Source organism: Dromaius novaehollandiae, chromosome 2, assembly GCF_036370855.1.
Source record: "Dromaius novaehollandiae isolate bDroNov1 chromosome 2, bDroNov1.hap1, whole genome shotgun sequence".
NCBI classification, from domain to species: domain Eukaryota; kingdom Metazoa; phylum Chordata; class Aves; order Casuariiformes; family Dromaiidae; genus Dromaius; species Dromaius novaehollandiae.
Window position 1 is genome coordinate 56274716 of NC_088099.1, and position 8614 is coordinate 56283329.

An 8614-nucleotide genomic window follows, 5' to 3' on the forward strand; every position below is an offset into this window, starting at 1 on the left:
CTCTGCAGCATTTAAAAGAGCTATAAACAAACAGCAGAGATTAGAGACAAGTTAATCTGCATCCAGATTCCAGCAAAACTTTCTTTGACTCTTCCCCAAACTCAGTTTCTGATCTGTCTCATTTTATTATAGATGTATACAGGATAATGAATACTGCATTCATCCAGGAACTATCTCTGGAAAGAGATTTTTCTGAAATATTTCAATCATTAGAATTAAAAGACACTTTAAATGCTAACAGTCGCTATAACAGTCACTATAGGAACCAAACTCCGTAAATATTGCTGGCTTCCTAGCTCTTGGCATGTGAGACACTGATTTTTCTCACTCTCTAGGGTGAAAAAAAATCTTTCTATCTAATAATGTTATGCTAGTCTTATTTTAGAAGCATCTTGTTGCATCTTTCATCAGAGACAGCCTGGATAAAAGTTAAAGCTATACATCATCCAAATTAAATTTTAACACCTCCTCCCTTCCCTTCCCCCTACTTTCGAAACTGTACTGAGAAATGCTCACACATTGCTACTGTTCTCCCTGCCATATCTGAGAAACCACACACAGCAGAAGAGGAGAGCACCAGTTACACAATAATGATATTTTCCAATAGTATGTCTGTTAAAAACAGTTCTTTTAAAGAAAAACCTCTAGTAAATCTTGATCACCCATAAATTAATGACTATTATGTATCAGTTAGATTTTAAAAAGCCTGCAAATGCCTTTAGACCGATGCAACCTGTATAATCCATAATGAATACTTTGCTATGTAGAGTGAGGCCATGAACTTTATATATACTTCCCTGTACTTTCTGAACACCTACAAGATAAAGAAAAGAGAAGATAAAATAGAAGATTAATATAAACAAAGATAAAATAAAATCTGTCATATCACAGAAAATGAGGAACAAGGTTAGAGAGCAGATCTGTGGCACAATGAGGGCTCAGATGCCTTGGTGCTGTACTTAAGTTAAAATTTTCAATGGATGGAGCTAAGTTTTGCAGAAGCTTTGCAGGAAAGGAATGAGCAGAATCTGGTGTTGAATATTTTTCACTATGCATTGATTTTTCTTCACCTGAGTAGAATATTGTTCAAAAACTGTATTTTCAGATACTGTTCAACTTTTCTTTTAAAGTTGTCTTAGACTTTTTAGAGCAAAAGATCCAGTCACATTCCCATTGACATCAACGGAAACTTTTCTGATCAAGGTTAATGGAATAGTAAATGAGCATTAAATAAATTTAAGACTGTTAGTAACATAAGCACAAGTGTCAATAGTTTCACTATGCCAGAGAATAATCTGGATAATCATTGGCTAACAAGCACCTTAACAGGGAGCTCAAAGGGGCAGCTGAGAAATATTACAAAGGTTTGCATCAGAACTGTGATATACACAAAACAAATTATTTCAATATAATCAAAAACTACTCATGAACAAATCTTTGAGGCCTCTGCATATGAAGTGTCGAATGAGTTTTTTCCGATCCCTCTTTTCATGAATGTCTGCCAAAAAGAACCAGGCAGTATCTTCTGAAATGCAAAACAAGTTTAAAAGATACGGGGATTTTGGGGAGGGAGAAGAAAAGCCTTTGTGGAAAGTTTCTTTTTTGTTGTTACAATACCTAGGTAAGTCTCACCAGCACCAGGGGAAGCTGAAGTGAGATGTCTTAGGCTCCACCTCCACAAGTGAAAGCGCACATCTGTGGCTGAACCTGCTGTGGCTCCTGTGTTGAAGAGTGCTTGTGAAAGGAGACCCTGAGCAGAGGCAGGCACTTGGCCTCTGCAACTTCAGTTTAACCCCGGTGTAGGGATGGGATGAAAAATTAGGAGATAGCATGACATCACAGCAGTTCACCAGGTAGGTCAGGGATACCGGTTTCCTTCAAGAGGACAAGACCTATGAACTATTCATGTTAAGCTTTCCCCAAGTCATCCCTCTGTCCCTTCTCAAAAGAACTGGAGTACCAACAGGATGAGATTTCTGAGCACTTCAGAGATTCCAATCTGGCTACAAACTTTTGATTTATTTGTAAGATTTCGGAGGGACCACAGGGAAACAAGTTCCATCTAATGTTAGGAGACATCCTCATAGCCTCCACCATAGTCTTGCACACAGCCGTGCCGGGGTGCAGGCTGCTGCAAAGCCGTTCGTGAGCACCACCAGGACAGCTCCACACAGGCAGGCACTTGCCGCAGAGCCAGGAGTGGCTGCTGCTGCTGACAACAAACTAACTGCCCTCTGGCCTATTGGTCACAGTGCTCTCATGAGACGTGAGAGATGAGGCGTTAAGCTGGGGCAAGGAAGAGCTGAAATCCAGGTCTCCCTTTTCAGAGGAGATGCTGTAAATGCCAGACTATTACTAGACAAGCGGGTGGCAAGAATCTCACCTCCTACCCTTCCCACCCAGGAAAGAAAACCATGATTCAAGGGACTGAACAACTTCAGACGCTGAGTCCCACTTTCACCAAGATGGCTACCTTCACCCATGTTCACATGAGAGAAATATCCCTGTCATTGGCATTTCAGAGCAACCGGCAGAGGCATCCCTGCAGTCAGAGTCACTCTGAGGTGCTCAGTTGTAATCCTCCTCCTCAGATTTCAGCTGTGTCCCAGCCAAGGCCAGGTTTCAATACAGCCCAGCTGCACTACTGGAGCTCAGACTCCTGAGATAACGGCTAAGGTGTGAGGACAAGCTGTGAGAAAGCACATCACCTAGAGCTGTGCAAAGCACAGAAACTAAAACAGCAGGCACAGACAAGTTTGTTGAGATTGGGATAGACAACAGATCGTGGATTCAAGAGGGAAAACATTGACCTGAAAAAGTATAAAATCATACAGACAAAAGGAGGAGTCAGAGGAGCAACTTAAAGGTTCAGCCCGTTGCAATGAGAGATGGAGGCCAGCTCTTGCCCAGCTGACAGACAGCTTGCTGGGCTGCCAATGTTCATCCAATGCCTTGCTGGGGCAGCGTGCATACTAATGCTTAGCCAGCAGCTCATCAGTCCTAGCTACTGGACAATAAAGAATTACTTTGTGCTTTTAAGTTCTGTGTATATGTGATACACTGTATGCCCTGCATACAGGCTCTCTCTGCACATGATCAAAGCTGCATAAACAAAGTGACCAGGAGAGATGAGGTTGCACAGTCAAGGAATCTTTGCTCACTCTTCTTCCCCCCAGAGCACAGGAAACTTTGGAAATTGCCTGAGCCCCTCTGGACCTAACACTGCAATACCAAGCTAAAGGCCAAGCTTTGCAGGACCAAGCTCCAGAGTCCCGTTTTTCACACTTGGGCCTAATGACCTGGGTAGGTGGCAAGAGGCAACAGCGACATACAGAGATGCAGAGGTGAGCAGGGAGCAAAAAAACACCATGAAGCCAAGCAGAAGCAGACTGAAGCAGATCGTTGTAGTGTAGATGTGAAAGGATATTTTAAGCCATACTTTATATTACATGACTCATCAAAATATTGCTTCACACACAGAGTTTACATGACACATTTCCACATGCTTTGAGATAGAACTCAGAACCTTGATCCAAAAGAGCCGTGCTGCCAATTCCTGGGCCCCAAAATTAGTGTGCAGGTGTCAGCAGGGCATTAGGAGTGGAACATTCAACAATGTGAGCCAACAAGACCCCTCTGTTGACATCGTCTTTTGCAACACCCAATTCTTTTTAAAACTCCTCTGTATAAAGAATTTGGAAAACTTAAACAGCACTCAACAAGAGGGAGGGAGGGAGAAGTTGTCTATCCTCACATTAAAGCATGTCGCGATGCAAATAAACACTGTGGAAAGTAGATGCTGTTCATCATCTTTGCAACTAAGATATAACACATCTAACTTAGGTACACCAAGAAAAGAGTTTTAGAAGAAAGCAGAAAGAGAGGAAAATAACATGGACAAAACCTTCAGTCGTCTACCAGGAGAGTGAACTAAAGGACTACAGGACTGGTTGTAATGGTATCCAACCTATTGCACAGTTTCCACAGACAGATCAATGCCCAATTAATGGTGGTCTCCCTTGCACTCTGATGTGTTCAAGAAACAGACCTTGGTAGAGGACCAGGTGGAATTGCTTACATTTTTCATGGATTTTGAATTACAATCACAGAGAACTGTAAAGCTCCTTTGAAGTACTGGGACTTCAAAGCCTGTGCCAACAACCATCAAAGTCAATAAAAAACTTCTGTTTGACTTCGGTAAGTATTGGTTTAGGATTTCATACTCAGAGCTCTCTGGGGCTGAGGATGCATCTATCCATGCATTTCTGCTCTACATGACACAGAGGAACACTAATTGTACCATGGGCTTTGGACACTGATCAGTGTTAATGTGCAGTTGCTTATGCAAGAGAAAGGAACAGTTTTGCTTTGAATTTTCACTGCAGCTGTTCCTTTTAATTTGTTTTTAATGCGAGTTTTAAGGCACACATTGTTTTTGTCAGTGACCCGATGTCATCAGTTGAAAGTGAAAACATGCTGCATTTGAAGTGCGCTGCAAGGGTTTTTCCTCTTTATTTCCTATCTCTGTTGCTAACCCTTCTAAAGGTATCACCTCCTAGAGTGAACAAAGCACAAGACCAGCATATAAGAAGTTAAGGAAATCAACTTCCATTGTAAGCCTTCAATTGTTAAGGGTGGGATTCACCTCTCCTCCCTTCAGCATTCTACAAGTTAGACATATGAGTAGAAATTAGGCTCCATTTAAGCAAAAGCCATGCAAACACTTTCCTTCTAAAGCAAATGACTAAGGCAAATGACAACATTTGACACACACGCGATGAACTTCAAACTTTATCATTAAAAAAATTTAAGCTATAGAGTGATAAATCCAAGTAATTATCAAGAAAAGGGACCGGGAAGATTAAAAGCAGAAGTCTAACCAGGTAGATGCTGCTCAGCGCCTGAAAGGCCAGAGGCTGGAAAAGGGAGAAGGAGAAGAGGTTCAGATGCATATCAAATGGTGCTGTGGTATCTAGTTCAACCAGCATGGTTCAAGCAGATGGCCACAATGAATATTTAAAGAGCTGTGGCAAGTGCATTATAATGGAAGCAGAAGTGATGCTGGTGTCGTCAAGAAACCACACAAAAACTGCTCAAGCCCACCAGTTCAGAAGGTTATGATTTCTTTTTTGTATTATATTTTTTACTGTCCCACCTAACAGGATCGCAACAATGTTCTGATACTATAATTTTTACATCAGTGATCCATCATGTACATGACATTTACACATCTGCATTCATAATTCCAGATGTACATCCCTATGGGGGTAGTCATAGAAGCAGTCCCAATATTTTAATGTAATATCTCAATAAATCAGGTCATGCACTTTATGACTGTGCTGGAACATTTGTCATGAGAGGGAACATACTAAGAATGGATAATTTATTAATGCTAAGAGATGCTGTGCATAATGCACCAAGGAAAGGCAGCTCCGCGAGATCTCAAAGAAAGACAAAGACAAAACAGACAAGACAATGAAGGTCAGCAAGTAGAACAATGCTGTTTTTTTCTATACTCATGGAGATCCTTCTAAAGCATGTAAATAACTTCATTACAAAAATTTTAGTACTAGTCTTTACTAATACATCTGCCTATGAAGAAACTGTAAAGCTTAACTATCAGAGAGATTTTATATTAGCGAACCAGAATTGGGCAAATTTGGTCTGGTTCAAAATTTATTGAAGGCAATGAAACTCTTTCAATTCTCTTGTATGGGCCAAAGTCCATAATCCAATGAATTTTGGAACAGTACACAGGTGAAGATACTCGGTCTGCACGGTGGTAAGGGCTAGTGGTGGGAATATATTTGCATGGTAACACTCACCATCCAATAACAAAGGAGGGACTGCTAATGAGAGGTTCAGCTAGGGAAAACAGGCCCGCATTGGATCAAATCATTTTGCATACTCCACCATGAAATACTCTCACCTCAGATTTGGGAAAGTCAAAGATGGGGGCCTAAGTAAAGAGAAAACACTGTTCTCAGTGGTCTAGAATCTATAGTTTAGAGAAGAATAGGGAGGCAGATCTCCTCAAAAGAGCATGTTACGCATTAATTTCTTTAAAGTGCTGGTAGATAAAGCTGCAGAAATTGGAAGTATCGTATCAGGGAGGATCTCCAGGTAATTTTTGCCCCCCCCCCCTTAAATGACAGAAGAATAAACCCATCTCTGCTACTGGTGGCTGGAAAGCCACAGGAGCTGAGCTGTCTCCTTGAAGCCCTAAACGACAGCCACATGAAAGAAGGAGGCTCCCTCTACTGGCTTTTCCTTTAGAAGTGAGGGAAGGAAATAATCATTGCGGAGATGCATGTGATCAGCGGTGCTAGTTCACTTCCTTGTCTATCAAGTCTTATTGTAAAGGAACAAAACTGTTCCAGCTCCACAGCAAGCCAAAGAGATAGAGACTGTTGCTACTAACAGAGTTTCAGACTGAAAGAGCTCTTGCTGGAGATGGGAACAGTCTGGCCACTATTCTGGCAGGCACTGCTTTGCTTGAGGAAACAAGGCAAGGGTCTGTTGTAGCTACACCCAGAGACACAGCACAATTACCTGATGCTCAGCTCCATACAAGAATGTTGCAATTTGAGGTTTGCAAGCTTTATCAGAGTTGTGAAGTTCACTCCTCTAAAAAAGGCATTGGAATATGCTGTTATTGTTTCTGCAAAGGAAAAGCCAAACAAACTACTATGCATAGAGCCAACACTAGTCTGAGACTCCCAGCCCAGCACAGCAGAAACACACCACATGCCAGTACAAGAAAGCAGCCCAGGGAGCTTTTCCAAAACCGCTTGCATCTCCAAGCTGTCTTCCTCATATAAACATTGAATAACTGTGCACGAGACGTGATCACACAATAAATGCAGCATAATGTTAATTGAACTGTTAATTGAACACAGCTTTCTTTTCCTAATATTACAATATCCTTGCTATTATAACCTTAACCTTGCAAGTGTGTATTAAAAGTTATATCTTATTTTATATAATATTTCTGTATTACATACAGAAGTTATAACATACCTTAAAATCAAAATTGCTTATCTCATAAAATGTCAGCTGTGTGAAACTATTTATTTAGTGTGATGGATGCAACGTGAGTGTCTGTCCACAGTAAGTGTGTTTCATTTTAATCTGGTACTCACTTACAAAGACTGAGGCTGGGCAACAAGGAAAAGGCGCTCTGTTTCTCTTGTGCTAACAGCTACAAGCTGAATTTGATGGGAGATCTTCCCCCCCCCCCGGAAGAAGGGAAGATTTCCCTGAGAGCTGCTGAGCTTTCCCTGTGGATGAGAGAGGATTCAGGAGAGGAAGGGGTATGTGAGAGACGGGGTGCTGGAAGCTGGCAGCACAGCTGAGATGCCCCCCACCCAAACCAGCTGGGTGCCAGAGAGAGCGAGCCTTTCCCTTGGCATCATGAGGTGCCTGAGTAAACTTAGGAAGCCATGGAAATTTACTGCAATGAGTGAAAACAATGGTCAGGGTAAAGTGCCTACACACCCCTGTTATTAAGGCTGTCTCACACACTTCTTTACCATGTAAATTGTGTCCAGCACAAGTGTTCCTGCCCCTTTTTCTCATGACCAAATTTCCAGTCTGTAATTTTGCACCACATTATTTGCAAGGCCATGGAATTTTACAGAAACATCACTTGTCCGTGCAAAAAAATAAACACTTGTACCTCTTTTCTACTTTTCCTTTCCCAGGCCAACCATCAATTCTTCTGCTGTTAGAAGCAGGGCCGCACCTTGTTGCTGAGCTAGTTTCAGTGGAACATTGTTGTGCACCAGGTAGGTGCCAGTGCTTTCTCCATCTTGGTAAGAGAGAATGCCCACTCAAATCTTTAGGAGTAATATGATATTTAAGCAGAGTGTTCAAAGATAGGAGCAGAATAACAGATTAGGAATTTTCTCTTAGGTCCCTTCTGATGCTAGGAACACCGAGAGGATACAGCATCAGACAGACCTCTCAATCAGGACATGGCACACAGTGCAAATCCCATCTGCGGTGAGGTTCACCAGCATTTTGGTTTTTAGGGCCCTTAAAGGGTTTTCTTAGAAGAAAGCAATTTTATTCATCATTCCTCCTGTCAAGCAAAAGGATGCTCACAGGAGAAATTTCAGATACAGACGAGGACAGGCAGGCAGCTGGTGCCAAGTGGGAGCTGCCTACACGCTCCTCCGTTACGATTAGCCAGATAAGTTAATCCTGCGGCCAAGGGATATGGGCAGCACAGCACAGGTCTGTACCTACTCAGGTTAACTGGTAAGTGAATCGCTAACTCCTTGGTGCACAATAGTCTTCCAGTTAGGATCACTACAACAAGGGTAACAGAGCACTAGAACAGGTTGCCCACAGAGGTTGTGGAATCTCTGTATCCTTGGAAATGTTCAAAAGCTGTCCGGGTAGGGTCCTGGGCAACATGCTCTAGGTGACCCTGCTCGAGCAGGGGGGCTGGATGAGATGATCTCCAGAGGTTCCTTCCTACCTCAAACATTCTGTGATTCTGTGAAACATAGAGGAGAAAATGGGCTAGGAAAAAAGGTCAGGATTTGCAAAGAGGAAGGTAGAGGATCAGGCAAGTGAAACTGAGGGTCTGGCTGTCAAAGACAAATAC